Source organism: Sturnus vulgaris, chromosome 1 (assembly GCF_052056855.1).
Source record: "Sturnus vulgaris isolate bStuVul1 chromosome 1, bStuVul1.hap1, whole genome shotgun sequence".
Classification (NCBI taxonomy): domain Eukaryota; kingdom Metazoa; phylum Chordata; class Aves; order Passeriformes; family Sturnidae; genus Sturnus; species Sturnus vulgaris.
Genome location: NC_142243.1, coordinates 98,504,830 through 98,525,600, shown reverse-complemented (window position 1 = coordinate 98,525,600; position 20,771 = coordinate 98,504,830). Strand labels below are relative to the sequence as shown.

General features: G+C 38.2%; 1 long non-coding RNA gene across 1 annotated transcript in view; it reads right to left on the bottom strand.

The window, feature by feature from the left end:
* Positions 1 to 9,060: 9,060 nt before the first annotated feature.
* The window catches only part of LOC148225374 (uncharacterized), a 30,270-nt gene continuing 18,559 nt past the window's right edge, over positions 9,061 to 20,771 (bottom strand). Inside the window, exons 2-4 of the long non-coding RNA XR_015803771.1 lie at positions 13,336 to 13,446; positions 9,608 to 9,721; positions 9,061 to 9,298 (exon numbers count right to left, since the gene is read on the bottom strand). This is a non-coding gene — a long non-coding RNA (uncharacterized LOC148225374). The remainder of the gene's footprint in view (positions 9,299 to 9,607; positions 9,722 to 13,335; positions 13,447 to 20,771) is intronic.

Sequence of the window (20,771 nt, the reverse complement as noted above, 5' to 3'; positions counted from 1 at the left end):
ACATCAGCTACACAGTGGCCCTAGGAACTGATCTGATTCCCACTCAGATCAGCTCACCTGCCCCACCCTCCTAGACAGCTCTAATACCTTAATTCACCACTGTGCCAGAAGGTACCATTGGGACTAGAGAGCACTTCATCCTCTGGAGTGGAAAAAGCTCCACTCAAGAAGATGCAATGACCCACCCAAGAACAGACTCTACCTGAAGACAGCGACGTTTTGCCACACCATAAGTCAAAAAAGTAGCTTGGAAAGTGATTGGGAAAGCCACTTGGTTTTCTCATCTTGGAAAACAGATGATGAACTGTTCCATCAGATGATCAACAGATGCTTCAGGTTTTCTAATGGAGTACTAAGAAAGGCTTTAGGAAATTTGATTCCTTATAATTTGTTCTGGTCTTGTTCTTTAGGATTTAGAGAAGGTTTTGGGGTGGAGGAGTATACTTTTTTTGAATAAAATGTTTGGTTCACTTATGCTAATATAGTTGTGCTGAGACTTTATCTATGTTATCTGAGGGAGATCTCGTGATGCCAAATGAATGATTCTGGATAATGTAAAAATAAAGCTGTACAGGTTAAGCCAAACTTGCCTTGCATATTGTCCAGGAGCCATAGTTCCAAGAAAAATGCAATCAAAGTAAAAGGCAGGAAAGAGCAGAAGCTCATCAAATTTTGTGTTTCCCTTTCCACTGAAGCCTTTATGATAAATGGATTTTATAAGAAACAAAGATCTGGAAAAAAACTGAGACCCAGCTTCCTGTTGGCCTTGAGGGGCGACATGCAAAAATTCATAGTGCATTTCACAGAAACCTTTGATCAAACCACCTTGGAGTCTTACACAGTCATTTGGGTTACAGAAACTCCAGTTTACTGCAGTTGGGAAGAGGCCAATAAATGGATCCCATTGCCAAGTTGTTGTGGTACCTGTAAAGTTTCTCACAAGAGGTTCCATTTTAAGCACAGTTCACATCCAGTGAAGGCATTGCTTTTATAATGGTGTATGATGTAGCCCTCATTGGACACAACCTAACTTCTGGTGCCAGAGATAGGAGGTCTGTTCAGTACAGGATGCAAAGTGACCTTTCTCCATATTGACCTTTTCATCCAGAAAAAGGGAGAGAAAGACAGGACCTTTCTCTGAGGATGTTGGTCAGCATGGAAAGAGAAGACCAGAATGCCAAGGGAAGAAGAAAAAGATACCAATGTAAAGACATCCTTACATAGACATTTGTCTTGTCTGAGTATCCCCTACCCTACCTAACAGAGCTGTGTTGCAGCTAGTGGCCATGATGAGTCTCCTTACCCCTACTGTCCTTGAATGTGCTCTGGCAGGGCTGCATTTCCTGACTGATGGTTTTTACCATGAGTATTGGAAAACAAATGTGTGGTTTGCCTCCTGGGCAGGTGAGCAACTGCCTGCAGAATGCTGTTAGCTGGGAAATTTAACTGCATAAACTGAAGTGCTGTGAGTGATGATTTTAGAATTGGCATGTTCTCCTTTCAGCTTATAAACCTATTTTGATATTTATATAGAGCCATAAAATGTGGCAGAAAAGTTTTAATATATTTACGTTCATAGGACAGCTACATATATCCTGAAACCAAAGCTGTTATTTTTGTTTTCTTTACTTGTTATCCAGTAATATTTAAATTATTGATCACATCCACTCAGGCTTAGTAAATCTTGCATTCACATGTACCTTTTTAATGACTGAAATAGTGATTTTTTTGAGTCTGTAGATAATAATGTTAATAGGCATACAGTACTGAAGAACTGCTTTAAACCACCTACCAAATACGTCTGCCAGGATGCTGTCATGGTTACCTTTGATGTGAAATCACCATCTTATTGTACAAGAAAGCAGGGGCAATGTTGTCTGGAAAGAAGAGTTTAGATGACAATGACATTGATATCTAAGATGAGGTTCTGATGTTATCTCTGCTTCTTTGACTCTCCTGGAGCTGTTAAGTTTCAGCTGGGGGCAGAAATGGAAACCAAAAATGTAGCTTATAGAGGAGTAAAGAGTGTTCCTCATTTGTCTGGCAGAGAAACAAAGAATGAGAGGGAAGGACCCTCAGAGGTTGTGATGTATTTGCTAAGAAAGAGATGGATGGAGGTAGAGTGAGTGGAAAGTTTTGATGAAGTTGGAAGGACTGAATAAATGAAGTTCCATTCAGAGTGGGAAGTGTGGTCTTCAACATCACCACGAGTTTGGCTCCAAGTCAAATTAAATAATAGATGTTTTCCTTGACCTTGTGCTACTTTCACAGTGTGTTACATGATATGTTCAAAAATTAAACTGCCTCTTAATAATACTCCTTACTTTGGTGTTATTATTGGAGTACCACATACAGCATAATCTTCCAGGCTTCACTTGGACAAAACTGTCAGTGTTTTCAGAGCAGGTTTCGCCAAAATGTCTAAGAAAAGCTTGTGAATACAGTTTCATTTCAGAGCAGTACTACACATTCCCAACACTCACTGAAACGGTAGCTGAAATAGGTTGGAAATATGACAGCAGAAGTGTTTGGACATACATCAGCATTGTTTGTTTTCATCAGTCTGGAAATACTACAAGATTGTCTGGACCCAGCAAGTGAAGAATGAGTCTGTCCAATGGGAAAGAGCAGAATTTATGTTAAGGTGCAAGATATAGACACTGATTTCCCTTGGAATCAGCTTGTTCACTTCTGGCCCCTAGAAAACATTCCGTAATGGGCCAACACTATCAAGGACCTGTAATGGTGAGCTCAGAACTCTTTCAGATCAGCATTAATAGGATGTGCCTGTGCTTGTAAGGATGCCTAGTCTGCATTTTTATAGGTGCATAAATAACTTGGCAGACTAAATTAATGCACAAGCCAGGTTAAGACCTTTATAAAAGAAAAAGATTGTTGCATTATTGGCATTAATATGATTGAAAGGGTGAGTGCAGAGATATGATGCCATATGGTGGCAAGCAAGGCCTGTGGTAAGCTTTCTGCTGGGAAACGGTGTCACCTTAGGGAAGTGCAGTGGAGAGTGACTAGTGAACTACTCATGAAGATCTTCCTCGGGTTTTCTGTGTCATCATTGGTAGTCAAGGAATGGAGAATTTAACTATCCTGACCTGCTGTAGAGTCTAGAGAATTTTTAGACTTTTCCCCTAGGACTTCTGCCCTTGGAGAATTCCTGTGGTATCCTGCACCGTACTTTTCCTTTATTTGTACTTTGCCTACTGTCTCCAAATGTGCATGTGATCTTAACCCCAGAGATCTCTTGTTCAGGAAAATGCTGCCTAAAGTGAAGACTTTGGAAGAGCTCTCAAAAAATACACTTGGATGTGATTAAGCATACAGGTTTGAAAGGGGTAATGATCAGAGTGTACACAAAGCACTGGAGGGAAGGACAGAGAATGAGGAGGAAGAAGCAGAGCTGAGTGTTGTCAAAAAGCCACAAGACCTTTGAATTACTACACTGAAAATTGAAACTACTCTATCAAAATTGATGGAAGTGGCATGTAAGGTTGTTCCCCCCTGTACCTTATGTCCAAAGTTTACATTTTGAAATATGTTTATCTGTAATTCAAATCTAGGAGTCCGAGTGACCTCAAGTTATTTTTTTAAGCAGTCTCTATTTACGTGACTCTATCCATGATGACCCTTTGGACACAGAAAGACAGGTTGGTGTGCTTTGAAATCAAAATGACTACATACACACAGAGACACAAACACACACCTTTCACTCCACCCTTCTCCATGTGACAGCTCCTGCAAATTTGTCTCTTTTTTAAGTCTAAGAAAAGATCACAGAAATATTGGAATGTTATTGTTAGAAACTAATGCCATAACTTACCGTATTATGCATATTCTTAAAATACATGTGTGTGCAGTCTCACATGCACATATTGTGCAAACATGCTCTGCCATGGGAGAGCATTTCAGAAAAATCATTATAATTCATCACGTATTGTGTCCTCCCCACTACTTGAGGATGAAAGTTTCCAATACTAATGCTGCAAAGTGGGTATTATGTTGATTTATGCTAATCGGTTCTATACATGCTGTCATATTATATTGTTAAGTGATGACATTGGTGAAGTACTGTTGCTTCCAGTGTTAACAGCCCACCAGTGCTGGTTTGTAAACAGCAGGGGAGGCACCCCCCTCCACAGTCTCCATGGTCTGTTAGATACAGCTGAGAGCTGGGGACCTCCACTCATTCCTTTTCTTATGCTTTTATTGGCACAGCTAGATATAAGGAGGCTACAAAGGTGTTAAAAATGGGGCTTTTCTCAAATATCTTCCAATTTATTACTGCTTGGCTACAATAGGGTACATTATGTATATATATTATTATATATTAGGATCTGAGGCCTTCCTTTGGACCCACCCTGACCTAGGAGTTGCAAATGTCCATATGGCACATAGTAGAGTAACTTCCACGTGAGCCAAAAATTTCTGTGCCTTAAGAGCAAGACCTTACGTGTGTCCACAAGGAGGATTGTCCAGCCTCTGCTCAGATGGGGAGGAGTATGGATGTTGCTCAGGACCTCTCTGCTGTCTGCAGTAGCAGGACTACTTGAAAGGACTGAGGAGAGAGGGGTGAGGACTAGGAAGGGTGATGATTGACTGCTCTTCCTGATTCTGCCTTCCACCCCCCCACACCCGATGGCAGAGCAGGCTTGTGTCTTCCTGGGTGCCTTGTTTGTTTCCTCTGTCAGTGCTTAAGGGTACAGAGAAAAATACTGGTCTTAAAGCAGCTGTGAAGGATCGCTGTTTATTTGTCTTGTCGATGTGGGGTAAACTCTCAGTTGCAGATGATAGCACTTTGCTGTGTGCTGCTCATGTACAGCCAATGAATGTTTCATCTAAGAGCTGTTTTCATGTCGACTCTGAAGGAAGTGTTTTAATGAAGGGGAGTAACTCAGGTTTCTTTGAACCCCCTTTATGAGTGACTTTGTGTTTGCTGTGTCCTGTGCTTAAAGACCTTTATACAGCAAGTCCAATCTGGGACCATCACAGATGACTATCACTGTCCAAAGTAGGATATGAAAATGTTTTGTTTGCATTTGGTATTTTATGTTAAATAGCAGAATATGCAGGGCATATTTGCTTCTGGTAAGTGTATAGCACAGCTGATATTCAGCAATGCAGTAGTAAAACATTGCACTATTTTGAAAAAATCACTTAGGTCATGCTATATTGTGGCTAAAATAACATGACCTTCACCTATCTACCTGGTGTAAAATTTCACCTCAAAGGATGCATTCTATCTGTGCAATTTATCTTTCAAGCAACTCTACATTTACTAAGCCCAGCCTGAACTCAGTTCTCTGCTTTTGATCAGTATATTAATTTAACTGAAGAGCCTCTGAAACAAAAGGAACATTGATAGAATGGAAGCAGAGGATAGAGAGAACACAGCAATACAAGCCTTTCTTGCAAAAGGAAGTTGCCCTGAAGAAGTAGCAATAGATCAAACAGTCTTCATCACCAGGCATGTCTATGGTAATTGAAGTTAACACTGGAACATTTGTCTTATTGACACATCGTTTGTTTAAAAAGCAAACTCGGTTTGACTCATAGACTGTAATGATCAGTTTGTAACATATGGTGGAAAAAATTTTAAAGACTGGCTTGTGAATTTTTTTAGTAGTATCTGGTACAAGGAGGGGTTGCAGGAGGCTGGGATAGGGAAGAGTTGCAGCTATTGAAGTACAGAAGGGGAAACACTGAGCAATTCTTGGGAGAGTCTGTAATAGAAAAGTTTTTTGGTTTTCCCACTGTTTTTTTTCTGAAGCTGTGTAGCAAGAATCTCCCAAAAACATATTGAATACTTATGTGCTTTTGTCTACTGGTGACCACCCTGGGGGCTATGCCCTCCAGTGCATAGTTTAATGACATGAGGCAAGGAAGGCCCGTATCACTGAGCATTCTTGCATAGCTCTTCAGGAGAATAATGTATCTCCACACTTGCTGCATGTAGGGTAGAGGCAGACATACCCTCATGCAGGGCCATGGGGCTACTGCTGTCTCTCCCTGCAGACATTTCTCTTCTGTACCCTGATTACTCTGATGCGTGGATTTCAGCAATTCCTTGGAGCTGGGTGGCATCCTGCATCCTGTTTTTCCTCTAAATACTGGGTTTCTACATAAAAAGGACTGGCAGTAAATGATACTTTAATAATCCTAGAGTTACCTTGTGGGGAATTGTCTCCACACCTCTTCTTACCTGGGGCATTTAACACCTCTGGCTATGTCCATGTATGAGAGTGCATGTGCTTGAATGTGTGTGTGTGTGTAGGAATGAGTGTTCAGAGTTTGCCATGAACATTTTCCTGCACAAAGGAGACAGAACAATCTGTCTTGCCATCACTAAAAAGAGCAGCAGCAGCAATACTCATCTAAGAAAAAGAACATCTTCCTCACCAGTAGCACATTTTTGCTGATTTCTGTTATTGAAGCAGTTTATTAAGTATACAAGGAAGTCCAATACAACAAATTCAGAGGGAAAGAAAAGTTGTAAAGGCCAACACAACAGCTTTTCTGTGAATCTATTAATTATGGAGTCATTTGGATTGGTCACTACTTTAGAGGGAAAATGATATTTTTTTGTGGAAGGAATAAAAGGAGAAAAAAAGTTTACAAAAGCCAAAGTGCTCTATCTTTTTTTCCTCCTTTCCTAAGGCTCAATTTTCTGATAATCTCTGGTATTCACTGAATCAAATGGTGACTGCTGATTTTTTTGATGATAAATTGCCTGCAGTGCATGTGGGACTAATTACGAGATGGCACATTTCATTCTGCCACCTGTATAAACTATATTTTAGACAGGCACAATAAGGGAAGTATTCCCAACAACACAACATTTGGAAAAGCTGCAGACCTCCTCCCTGTTCCTTCCCCCCACTCTTACTAAGGGAAAAATTTGTAATAAAGAGTTGGGTCTTGAGTCTGTAATGTGGGAAAAACCTGAGGGAATAGAAGGATAAGGAAGAAATCAACCTGGAGGATCTACAGGAAAGGAGAAGTGGGGTTCAGGGAGAAAAGAAAGAGAAGGGCAATATGTCCATAGAGAAGGAGAGATCAAAGGGAGTAAAAGACCTGAAAGCAATAAGATTGTTTTGGCACATGAGAGGGAGACGATGAGACTTAGAAAGTTGGCCTGGGGAAGTAGATGCTCAAAAGGTAGAGGCAAAGAGCTAAGAAGAAAGAGACAAAATCTGGGTCAGACCCTCCTTGGTGACTGAAGACTGCTTGATATGGTTTGGAAAAGTGAAACAGGGTGAATTCTGACCTTTTCTGGATCACTGGCATGGCTAGGACACAAGCATTGCAATCACATGAGGCCAAAAGGAAACCACAGATGCTTTTTGCCTAACCTTTCTCTTGCTTCTTCTTGGAAGTGAGGTGGTGTACAGTTTGGTTAGTGTTCTTTTGAAAGAAGAACACATTTTTTTTTCTTTTGAGTGCAAGAGAAAAACTAAATCATTACAAATCATATTATAAGCTGCACTTGGTATTTCTCTCAGTGTGTATAAAACAATGGGACAGAATATTCGGCTTTTTTGGGTTTTTGAACAAGAAGTCCTTATTTTCAATAGCTGTCTACACGTTGTTTTTATGCCTTTCCCTTTGCTCTCTGCAGATGTCAAGAGAGTGCAAGTGTGCATGAAGGTCCTTGAGTCTGAGAGAGAATAAGAGCATAGAATTGTTATCCTGTGTTTTACACAGTGATGTTGTCATGGTCCCTTACAATAGCACATAAATAATCCTCCTCCTGTCTTCTGTGCTCCAATACTGGTGCTTGTATCTTCCATCTTGTCCAAAGGTCCCAGTGCAATAGCTGACATAGAATAGCACATCACTGCTGCTCGACCATGCATGTATGCATGTATATGTATTTACACATTATCATCACATTGACTGGCTGGAGCCAGCTTTTGGTTATATAGTCTTCAAATACTCTTAAGTCCCTTAGTGCCACTGTGTTTTGTACATTGTGTTACACCCCACAGGGATATCACCGGGATACCAGTAATATCATTTTGTGATGTGCCTGTAATCTCCCAGAACAAGTATTTGTGACCTAATCTGTGTGTATCACTCTTTTCCTGCCCAATTGCTATTCAAGCACAAAGACATTATTTCAAAGAGAATTATCTTCATGTGTGTTTGCTGTTCCTCTTGCAAGAGACTGGTAAAAGTCATAGCAGTTGTCTTAAGCCTTTCCTTATCACCACAAGAGACAGCATTTCTAGGGACTATTGTCTTTTTCCTGGTGCTCCTAAGAAGAAGAAACCAGACTCATTCTGAGTGAGTTGAGTGTCTGTCAGATTTTCGCTAAATCTCCTGAATGCACTGCCCACCTTCTCAGACTGATATTGAGGTTTTGGGGAATCAGGGTCCCACAGAGCTTATGCACCTATGTCCTGGACAGAAGAAAGAGATACAAGTTAGTACACTTACCAAAGGCTGCTTGAAGAGTGAATGCATCTATATGTCATTAGACTCCAGAGAACACTCAGGAAAAAGTGGGAGGAGACAGTGCTGGGAATGCAGAATCATGATGAAGTGTCTCCTCTGGGTAAAATTCTGCTGTGTCTTGCCCTTCAGTAAATATGGGTAAATCTGAACCTGAAGCTCAAAGGTGAGAAACAGAGTCTGTCTAAACTTCACTGGCAGTGACACTATGCAGAGTTTCTCTTTTGTCATGCATCCATCCAGCCAGCCAGCTAGCTAGCCAGCCAGACACCTGGTTATACTTTGGAAAATCATAGCCATTTGCAGGGTTTTTTTATACTGTAACACGCTGTAATTTTGCCTTTAACTTTCCTTGTGCATAAGATTGGTTTATGGCCTACCTTTACAGATGAACTATTAGGAATGCCAGGGAAAAAACCAAACCTGCAAAACCAGCAGATTGGAAGAAAAGTATCAATGTGAAGTCCTTACAATAAATCATTATTCTATGGTAATAGTGTAATCTTGGATTTGATGGATTTCCTTTGCCTTCAGATCTGAGTGTATATGAGACAACTTTGAGTAGAAAACTTCATACATCTTGTAGTGGACACCTGTGCAGAAAAAACATTGCCTTCCAAGGAAGGGTTGAGCCAGTATTTGTGGGATAAAAGAGTCTTCTTGGACACACAGACAGGAGAGATGGGGAGCTGAGGAACTGAAAATTGGAAAGTGGGAGAAAAAATGAAAGCTGTGGAAAAGTCCTAGAGTCTTCTGGGACCTCAAATCTCCTTGAATCTTTTTGATGGCCAAATCAAACTTCGTCTCCAGTGTCTGCATTTGTGTTCCATCTCTGTATCAAATGAAAACAGTAATGGCTTTGAAGTTAAATAAGCCACTTTTTAAAGGTTAGAAGTAATAAATCTGTTTAAAGATGCATTACTACTTTTCTTGAGGGATAATTTAGACTATGTATCAAAAGGAAAATCAATAGTTTTTTCCTTTACAAATAATTACCTGTTTGACTCCTTTCTACTTTTTCTTTTTTATTTATTTTGTCTTCAAAATATTTCTACTAAATACTAAAGGTATCTTCTGCCTTAACTCTAAACCACTAACACTTGCAACCCACAAGAAGTAAAATCATCCCAGGAAGCCTTACCAGTGGTGGTTTCAAAGGTAATTTTCATGCTCTGCAGAAAGTAGCCAGAGATTCAGGAGTTGGCATGGGCTCACGTTCACTGCACTACAGCATGCAGAGGGTGGAACCCATGTTCTGAAAAAATGAACACAAATGCAGTCAGAACAGAACTGGGCTCCTTGCTGGCTGGGAAAGCTTTAATTTTGATCAGATAAGGCTTCTCAAGGAGATGTTGTTTTGGTTTCTAGGCAAAAAAGGTTTAATACCGTCTGAGACAGATTAAAAATAAGAGGCGAGAAAATAGGAAACTATTTTAATAACATCATATTTCCATAACTTCTCTCAGTATGTATCTATGAGAAAAAAAGATTTTGCTTATTCATAATTTTAGTTTGGCAAAATAGGCGCTTCTCTGTTCTCTTTCCATTTTATTGATGAAACAGCAACAAGCCCTGAGGTCTCAGGGAAGAACCAAATAAAAGTTTTTTCTTACAAAAGATAATGCTTTGAAGAAATGTTTTTAAAGTCAAAGCTGAAAGTACATGAAAACATGAGGTAGCCATCACATAAGTGATGTTCTCTCTTTCCTAGTCTGCTGTTCCATTGAGTCTAATCTTCATGTATTTACCCTTGGACTACCAGCAGCTCTCCAATGTTTTTGTTGTTGTTTTGTTTTGGTTTGGTTTGGTTTAGGTTTGAGACAATTTTAAGTGTTTTTTTATCAGTATCATTAAAGTAGCAGGAGTCATGACTTTGTGTGGGCATGTTTCAAGTTTGACCCTTTCTGCAATCTTAATCTGTACTTATATTTGAGGTAATTATATCAAAGCCAGATTTTAAATGAATTAGCTGAAATACTGGCATGAGCAGAGTGGCTGCTCACCTTGGACCATGTCAGCACGTTTTACCAGGGCAAACTGGGGCTCTAACTCCATCAGGCTGCACAATTATTACAGCTAGGCTAGATTGTCAATAGGAATTGCAACCACATGTTTCAGTTACAGAGCAAATGCACTTTAAGTTTGTTTAGTATAATTCTTACACTATTTGAATCCTAAACATAGTCAAGACTATTAAAACTGCACAGGATAGTTTGGAACTGGTTAAATATATTCACTGTTCACTTCACTGAAGCTTAAAGAAGAACTCATCTGTGAGTAGTATAGGTTTACTCTTCTGGAACTCCACAGGATTTCTGTCAGAGATTTTGTGAGCAGAGGAACATGACCACCCCCATTTTCTGGGGACGCTTTCTTTCTGCATGCTTCATTTGTGAAAAAACATGAGGTTTTTGAGCCTTGGATTCACTGACACTTTCTGTAGCTCCTGGCTGCTCATGTTTTAGCTGAAGTGCAATGGCGTTCATCTCATCTTGTACAGGCTCAGTTCTCCAAAGGAAAAAAAAACCGCAAATTTTTAAGACTCAGCATCTTGCGTTTCGTGATTGTCTGTTTAGGCTGATATTTAGTTCTAATGAAGGATAAATTGTTGGCAGAGGCACATTCCTCTCACTTTCTTGGGGAAAGGTGTGTGGGAGTGGGGAGCTAAGAAAGTCTTAATGAAAATGCACACAGTTAGGGAAGACAACATTTATTTGAGAATTCCTCTTCCTTCTTCACTCTCTGGAAAGTATATGAAGTGATAACAGGGAGGCAACTAAAAGTGGATGGTGAGCAGTAGGCAGAAGTTGTTACATGCTAAAAAAGGCATTTCATGATGGAGAACTACTGAGGGATCTAAGACTCTCTTGAGTGTGCACATTAATAACACCTTAAACAAGTGCCAAACTAAAACTGCTGAAAAGGGACAGAAAAAATATTCATTCATCTCCTATCAAGATAGTGTTAAATTCTGCTTTTCAAAAATACATCATAGTGTATGTAAACTTTCTTATGACCAAACAGGAGGCAAATCCACCCTTTCAAGACTGGATATATTTTTATTGCAAAGTAACAGTAACTTCTTCCGCTGCTTTTATTTTTTCTCCATAAAAGTAAAAAATATAGCTAGCAGCAAAGGTGGTTGTAGTGCCAGTTCTGCAAAGCATTTAAGAATGTGCTGAAGTGCTTCCCTATGCAACAAAGCCCATAGCACATGCTTTATCTTAAACATGTGTTCAAGTCCCATTGAAAGCATCAATGTTTAAGCACACGTCTAAATGCTTTGCTGTACCAGAGCTCAGGGCACAATATGTTGTCCTTTGAAGCCAATGGGAATCTTTACAGTCCTTTCAATAGGTATCCCATCAAGCAATAAATCTCAAATGTTAAATAATCAAACAAACAAACAAAAAAGAAATCTCTAAAGGCAGTTGCTGACTACATTCAAATAACAAGTAAGTATTAAAAAAAGCGCAGCTATTCCAAAAGCGGACACAAAGAGAGATGAGATTCCCTCAATAAATTCTTTGTTTAGTTATACTTTGAGCATATTCATTCTGCTAAGCTATCAACCTATATTTACATAATTTTTTGATGTTTCAGTTTACTGTGGCCCTGATTCAGCAAATTACTTAAACAGGTGCTTGGCTTTCTACATCTCTAAGTCCAAAAGTCAAAGTGGATCCACATGTATTTGTGGCCTGTCAATGAAATGGAGCCTAGAAGATGGCTTTGCTGAATGTCAGATCACAAAAACCTTCCTCCACAAAGAAACTCCTATCCAGAGAATAATTCAATCTATCTTCTCACAGTCTGACATTACAAAAAACATTTTACAAAAAAAGAAAAGTGATAAAAAGCAAACAAAAAGAAGGCAAGTAAACCAGACCATTGTACTCATTTGACGATGGTTTAACTTTTTAGGCTTAGAACAGGTTCATGGTAACAAAGCTAATTTAATCATTACAGGATTCTTGGAAATGATACAGCTACTCCATCAAAGGCAAGAGAACAGATAGAGACCACCAAACTATTGTTCTATGTGGCAACAAACATAATACAGAAGGTCAGATTGAGGCAATTTTTCCAAACTTGGAAAGCAAAGCTCGAAGTTTTCAGGTTTTCAGATACACATTTCTCAACTGAAATTTTTTTTTTAATTGTTATATAGAAAGCATTAATATGGCAGAAAATTTGTTTCTTAGTGATTCCTTTTTTGTTGTATAACTTAATATCTTCACATTAGAAGCATACATAACACCTTTATAAAATAAATTTGCATGTTGCATTACCCCTCAATACGACAATTTTGCATTCTTGACCCAGAAGGCATGACAATGTTCTGCTTAAATGCTGCAAGGCTGCAGCAAAGAGAGGCATGCTGATGTCTTCAGTCCTTGGTATTGCATCACCTTTGCCACTTGGGCTGGGTAAACCTCAGCACTGTTCTCCTACCTTCTGCTGACAGCCCTCCTTCTCCCATGGGGAAGGGACACAAATTGCTCAGGTGGCTTGGCTGTGGTGGCAGGACAACTGAGAGGGAAAATTGACTCATGGCATTAGGACATCTCCAGGCTTCTGACCACTCAGTGACTAGCTGGGACCCTCATCTTACCTAGAATATTGGTTGCTCATTATAAGCAAATTATGGATGAAATCCACAGTGCATTGGTTCGTTCTTTGATTATCAGAAGCATTTTCTACCTTTTAAGACAGTTACGAAAGCAGAATGTGTGATTCTGGAAATATTCCCTCCCACACACCAGGTCTGAACCCTGAACACGTCCCTTTGACATTTCATGGCTTTTCTGCCTTGCTTCCTCTAGCTTTAGGGTTTACTGAGTGTACCCAGGAAAGGAATTGCCTTACCTGAGGGTGAGGAAACCTCACTGTATCTGTTGTGTTTGTGGTGCTCTTGGCCCAAGGCTGGCCAGGCCAGTGCATTGCTTCAGTGTTAGATGATGCTTCAGCTTCTTTTGTCTGTAAAATGGGAATGGAGATGTGTAATACGTGGAAAGCTGATGATGCATGAAACACTACAAAAATGAAGTGCAACATAAAGGCCAAGTCATTTTATAATTGTTTTCTGACTAAAACTGAATTAGATTCTCAGTATCAGAGCATTGAATGATACACTCACATAAATTATAATGTGGCATGATAACATAGTCAGGTGTTGGTAAAAGCAAACTGATATTCCTAATCAGTCAACTTTATTAACCTCATAGAAGAGAACACAGCGAGTAGATATTGCCTTTCCTTTGTATTTTGTTAGCAACCTGCTATTGCCGTCATAACATATGATGAGTAAAACTGCACTGCAGATAAAACATCTGTTTTGAATAAGCAGGTGTATGGCAATTTCAGAACCAAACCCCAAATCCTAATTAAAGGTTGCTATTCCCATTTAACAAAAAGTGTTGCTGAAAGTTAACTGCAGTATAGCAATAGCATATGGATGCACACACTCTTCCGAGTACCAGGAGTCACCTAATAAGCAAGTGTATCCACAGCTTGCACAAGTTCTCCAGTGGTTTTTCTTTTTCCATTTTTTAGTGATGTATTTTAACATAAACAACATCACATTTTTAACAATTAGAAAGAAGGTGTTGGACACCTTTGTTTCTAAAAAACTGGTATTTTTAAGACAAATGGTGACCATTTCATTGCTACTAGTGGCATTTCCCATTTACACCATGTTAACTTTTCTTTGAATTAATGATTCTGCTGCTGATCCTGGCTTTATTAACAGCTGTTCTAAGATCAATTGGAGATTCTGCTACTGCTATAAAACATTTGATTTCACTTGTCCAACTTAAAAGGTGGAGAGTGCTCTGCTCTGTTTGGACCTCTTAGTAATTAAATCTATTTTGGAAGGGTTACTGGCTGTTTTAGATAGATGATTAATAATGCTGTTTCTTAAAAAGTAATTAGGAGAACTAGAGAATTCAGACAAGTCAAATACTTTCCTCCAGATGTCATCTGGATCTAGAAGGTTACGAAAAGGTAGGCACAACCTGAAAAGCATAGATCATAAAGCAGGAGTCTTTTAGTGCTTTTGAAGGAGAGGGAAACTTGAGACCTGGGCTGAAATAGTCTTCCATCAACCCTTTAGATCAACTTCACTACAAAGCCTGTGAGACCTTGGAAATAAAGCAGTTGAACAGAGGGCTGAAAAGACCATGAAAATGGTTAAATCTGGTGCTATCATAGACAGTAAATCCAGAAGTTATAAATTATCCAACTCCTACTTCGATAACAACTTGAGACATTTTGTACAGAGGGCCCAAATGCAAAAAAACTACTATGTGCTACTGGAAAAGAGGAAGAGAAAGAGAGACAAGATGATGGTACATTAATGGTTTGTAGTATAGCCAGATAATATTAAGATTTGAACCTACCCCAGGTACTTTTAAACGAATGCAAAACTTAGTAAACATGAAGTAAGGAAGTCAGTCTTTAAATCAATACCTAGAAAAAGCTACTTCTCAGCCCCTAAAAATGATGCAGTGGAAGATGTACACTGTGTAATTAAACATAAGTGTGATACAAGTACCTCATGAAGCACTTTTGTCCTCTCCTACACTTCGTCAAGCTCCACCTTTGAACTTGGTCATTCCTCTCACAGTCTCATGCATGCATTTGGACTATTGGTTTAAAACTTTGTTACTTTCATGGTTAATGCTTATTTTTGCTTCCATATTAACACTTCTGATGATGAACTTAGACGCTTCAAAATGTCTCGAATGTTTAAACGAATAAAAAAATTAAGTACTTTCAGTCTTCTCTTATAATCTTCTGACTCTCAGCTGTTTTAGCAGCCCGTGGGAGAAGCACTCTGAAAAGAGTTGTGTATTTATGAGTCGGATTTAAAGGCACAGTGCCCCACAGATAAATGCTTTTTATCAAATTCCAGTAGGTATGATATTGAGCTTATTGCTTAAGAGTTCCTACATCTGTCTTGCTTGGAGTAAATTCTCCTTTTTGTGTATGAGACATGAAGACATACATTTTAATCCTTGCTTAATACAATGTGTTTGAGGTGTGATTCTTGTTGTGCTCAGTGCTGTACAAATGCCAAAGACAAATCTTGTCTTTCTTTAAACTTGTCACAAACCACCATAATTTCTTTAAAAGTTAAGCATCATTTTTTTTTGCATGAATGAACAGAAAACATGTATATTCAATGCAGGGGGAATTATAGCTTGAAATGTCAGGACTGATGGAATAAGGGAAAAGGATAAATGTTCTTGTTAACTACTTTACCATGTTCAAGTGAACAAAGTAGAATGGAAATAACTTATCCAAAGTGATGTAGAGTGTGCCAGATTTTATGGCAAGACATAAGATTCATGGCTGTTATAATGTTATTCTATTTTTATTGTGCTGGATGCCAAGCAAATGAAGGACATGGAATATTTTGTTGGTGCTTTACTTATAGGTGATTCAGTCCAAAACACAATCCACCTTTTCTCTTTTTTTTTTTTTAATAGTAATTGGACTAACTTTAGAAAAAATATTGTTCAAGACGAAAAAGTGGTGGCAATACTCAGTGTTATTAGCAGAAACTGAGCAGAGCTTCAAGCTATGTAACGTTTTTTAAAAAACATTGTGGTAGGCTTAACAGCTTGCTGCTTTTTAAGCCTTTGGGGAGCACCTGGCTCAGATTTGCAAGCTTTTCTTCATGTTCAGGAGGGTGTGAAACTTACACTCCAGAGGCAAAAGCCAAGATTTGTTTACTCCTAGCGTGGCTCCTTTCTATATCAAGAATATATATATGAATACGTATATATTTTTACATTAAAATATTTTTATATTAAAAATATGCTTATAATAGGTACATCCTTTTAGATATAAATTACCCCAGCAGAGGAATTTGCAAACTTTTGAGAGTCTCTGTGAATTGAATATGGAGAAGTATTTTGCAGGCCATGAACTCCAGAAAGTTTATCATTCACTTTTTGCTACAAAGAGGTCAATACTGCAAAGGCAGGAGGAAGCAGAACTGAATTCATCTGTTGATGATCACCAAAGAGAAATCAGCAAATTTTTTTCAGGGTGAATTTTCAGTCATGCTGAATTTTGTCCTACAGCCTATTTGTATTTCTGTCATAATCTAGCACTGCTAGAAATCTCAGCCATGCTGAAGACTGCTATTGTTATAATACATAAACAGTATGGGTTATTTTAATGGACATATTGCCTTAAACTGAATTTTCACCATCTGTTCTGCCCCTAATTTTGAATGCAAAAGAACATATTTCACAATTACATCTGTAAGTAATGATATAAGTAATTTAAATGCATGTATATGTTCACACAATGCAGCAGACAGCTGGGATATTTTTTTTTCTTTCAGGCACAAATCAAGGGAAGAAATCTACTAACTCCTCAAATAGCACTTCCCCCCTTCCCTTCTTGTTCCCCATTTAGTGAAGCTGTTCTATTGTAGTTTTTCCAACAAGCCAATTTTGCTGTACCTAGGAGTTAAAAGCTTGCTCAGTGAACTAATGCACAAACTCATTTTTACAATGCTTCCCCTGTATTCACCCAAATCCCCTCTGGCTTGAAGGACAGTTTGGCAGATACAAGGCATTAAATCAATCAGTTTCAAGAGACGCTCAGGAGGAGACAGGTCAGGCTGTGTGGGCCAGTCTGTCTCTGTTTCTGGCTTTGCTTTCATGCCCTCCTTTTACACGGGCTTTGGCAAAAGTATCCTTCTGCAGGTGAATCTTGAACTGCCTGGGATGCAAGATACCTGGCCATAGAGTGGGATTCACTACAGCAGGAATGGCTCACAAACTTATCAGAATATGATAACCACAGTATGTGGAAGGCTGCTATGAGACAATAAAATAAGGAGACTGTTTTGGCTCCTATTTGCAAAATACCCATTTTAAGAGAAGACCTTTGACTAGAATTTCATTCCTCTGCCAGTATTTGCAAGGTCATGAGATGTCAGTTTAATCACTCAGGTCATGCTATTCACTACAGCTGAATATTGACTGAATTCCTTGACACTTTGCAAAGAGATCTATTGAATGTGTATTTGAGATGTATAAAAAATGACTTATTGAGGGTGCTATTTAGATAAAAGCTGATCTAACAGATTTTATTCAAAGGAAATAATGAAATCTGTAAAAATTAAATTGGCTTTGCAGGATTCCAGTGTCCTTCATATGTGTATATGCATTTAGTTACCTGTATGTACCTACTGACACTTGCTTGTCATGTCTGCTAGCAAAATGAGCTGGGATAACAGAACTCACTCTAGCAGGAAAAGAAGAGGAGGCAATTGTAAATTTCTAGAACAAAATTTTAACAGGGAGTTTATTTCTGTTTTTTAGTGCAAATTGCTACTAGAGATTAGAGAGGCTTTTATTTCCTGTATTATCACTGCCATTTTATGCGGCTGTACATTTACTACTGCTAACTTTTTGCCATCTATGAAATAGATAACAGCAGTGAATTTGCATGGGCCTTATATTGTAGTTTGATTGCATCTCTACAATGGTGCCCTTCGGACCACACTGCATTTCTTACTTTTTAACTGATAACATCTTTTTTATTGTAAGGAGGTCATAGCCAGAAACAATGAAATGCTGATTTATAACAACTGTCCCTAAAAGCTTACAGAGTTGAGAATGATGGAGGAAAATTATCAGTGAATATTTAGGTAAGGTGAGTAGAGTCATGCATTAGGAAAATTGGAACTGTGTTGGAGATATTAGACATTCAGATTTCTAATAGTATCTTGAAATTTATATCATTTTAGCAACTGTCTCTTTTCTCCATAGGGATTGGGTGATTAGGTGTGTAACTACATATAAGATGTAGTCAGACAATAGCTGTCTGGCTATTGATATGCCCAGGAATGAAGAAGTGCTGGGGCCAGCCTCTGATATGGGTTACATTTGGTGCTGCAGCCCAGTCAGTCCAAAGGCAATGGAAAGACAGTAGCCATCTCCATCCCTCCATGGGCTTCATGAGATTGAAACAAATCTCTAGATTACTATTTTTCAGCAGGGTTCGGGTGGTGGGTACCATCAATGCAGAAAGGGAAGCTCCCCTGGACTGAAGTGAGGACCATAGAAACTGATTTTTCCAAATGATTCAACAGACAAAATTCCAATTTTTAAGTGGATGTGTCACAGTGTAAAGGAATTTTATAATCTTGCTACAAAGGGAAGAGACTGTTTTCTCTAAAACCTGAAATAACATCTTAAACACCTGAAACCCATAAAATTATTAAGGCTGAAATGAAAAACTTAACTGAAATCATGAGTGCCAAGGGGTTGCCTCCTACTTGTAACACTAGGTGATTTTTCTATGCAGGGCACTTACGTTAACAAAGAAAATCCATAGCTCGTAGTTTCTAAACAATTAAGACAGTCTGTTTCAAAGAGCTGATGAATTAGTTTTCCTGGGGGAGGAGAGCAGCTGCACTCCTCACAGAACACCTTTCTGGCTTATTTCTTGTAACTTTTTTGATCTGTGTATATGAACAAATTTTCAAAGCAATCTTTTCAGAAGCAAGTGGTAAAATGAGAGCATCTTTTGGGAAGGAGAAGGAGTGAAAAAATAGCAGCCAAATGAATTAATAAGAAAATAATATAGAAAAATTTGATTAAAAAGAAAAAATGAAAGGAAAAATAAATAAAGTAGAAAACTGCCAGATAAAGAGGGTGTGGCACAGAAGATTCTCTGCCATACACAACTTTAGTACTGGCTTGGAATACAGAGTCAAGGCCATAAGAATCAAACACAATTGCATTAGTTTGCTAATTAAACAGCCACTGCAAGCACCTAATATGAACAAGTGCAAAAGCTGAGCGAGAAAATGTGGGGAAGACAGAATCTTAAAATGGACAAGTATTTTAACAGGAATTGGCTATTTGAACACTTTTCATCCTCCTGGAGAAAAGGGCAGATTCCAAACTGAGGTAATTAAACAAACTGTGTCCTGAGCTCACTCATTAAAATGGACCATTTAAAAATTCTGATTCAAATATTTCTGATGTTCTGACATAGAAATGTAACCTTAATATGAAACTGTGGTTCAGGCCCTTGTTCAGTGAAATCCTCATTTCCCAGCTTTATCAGAGACTTTGATGTCTTGTATTATTCTTAAGCACATAACCTCTAAACAGAGAGATATGTCGAAGGAGCAGGAGGAGGAGATTTTGTTTAAAAAATAGACAACTAGGAATACAAAAGAATAAAACCAGGACTTTTTTTTTTATTAATTATCTGTAGAAGGAATCCTCTGTGGCAGATACGCCAGCCAACTCTCTCATCATCAGTTTCAAGACTTCAATCAGTGGATGACTCACAGTTAGTGAAAGAAAAATTGTTCCAGCTACACAAGGAGAGCATAAATATTATGTTTCACTTGGTATCATAATTAACTGCATGGTTCAGATATTTCTTTCATGTCTGCTTTCACAATAGGTAATATAATTTACCATTAATAGGATTAAAATGTCTTTTTAAAAAAGTAAATACTTCATTGGTTTAAGAATGCTTTCTGTTTGTTTTGTGCACTTACATATTTGGCTACAGGCACAGTATTTATACCTCAGTGTAGAAAATAATGAAAAAAAGAAGATAATATGCATAGTCTAGGAGCAAATGCATTTTTCTGTCTTGCTTGGCTTAATAATATAAACTGATTTCCTGAAAATGAATCCTGAAGTCCCCAGTTATATACATTTTCCAGAAAATTCATGCTAAGGAAAAACCTGAAAAAATATTGCGATAACAAGACACAAATGTTTACTTTGGGGACTTAAAATAGTAATGTTGAAACTCCAAAATTCAGAAGTCCCCTTTTGGTGTAGCTTTCTAAATTCACAGTTGAGACAAACCACCAAGTCTTCAAGGAAAAGAAATTCTGTAGTATGGAGAATCAGTTACTTCCCATTATAACAACCAAACATAGACACACCAAGAAAACTGAACTGCAGGTCAAGAAATAAAAAGATGAAAAAGAGAAAGAAGTATTAAAATAATTAAAATTATTATTACCAGCATAAGCTTTAGATTTTAAAACCCAGCTAAAAAGCACATAGATGTCCATCACTTAAATATTATTGAGTTCCAGTCCAAAAGTATTTTCCTACTATATTTACGATTTTTGTTTGATTTATCCTCTCATTTTACTATATATTTAACTAGTTTTTATTTTTGTTGTTTCAAGTGGAATTGCTCTGACTGACATCAAAGCAAGCCAAAAGAAAAAAATACATATCTTAAATATCAGTATCCTATATACTGTATAGTTTCCTTTATAGCTAAAGGGAATC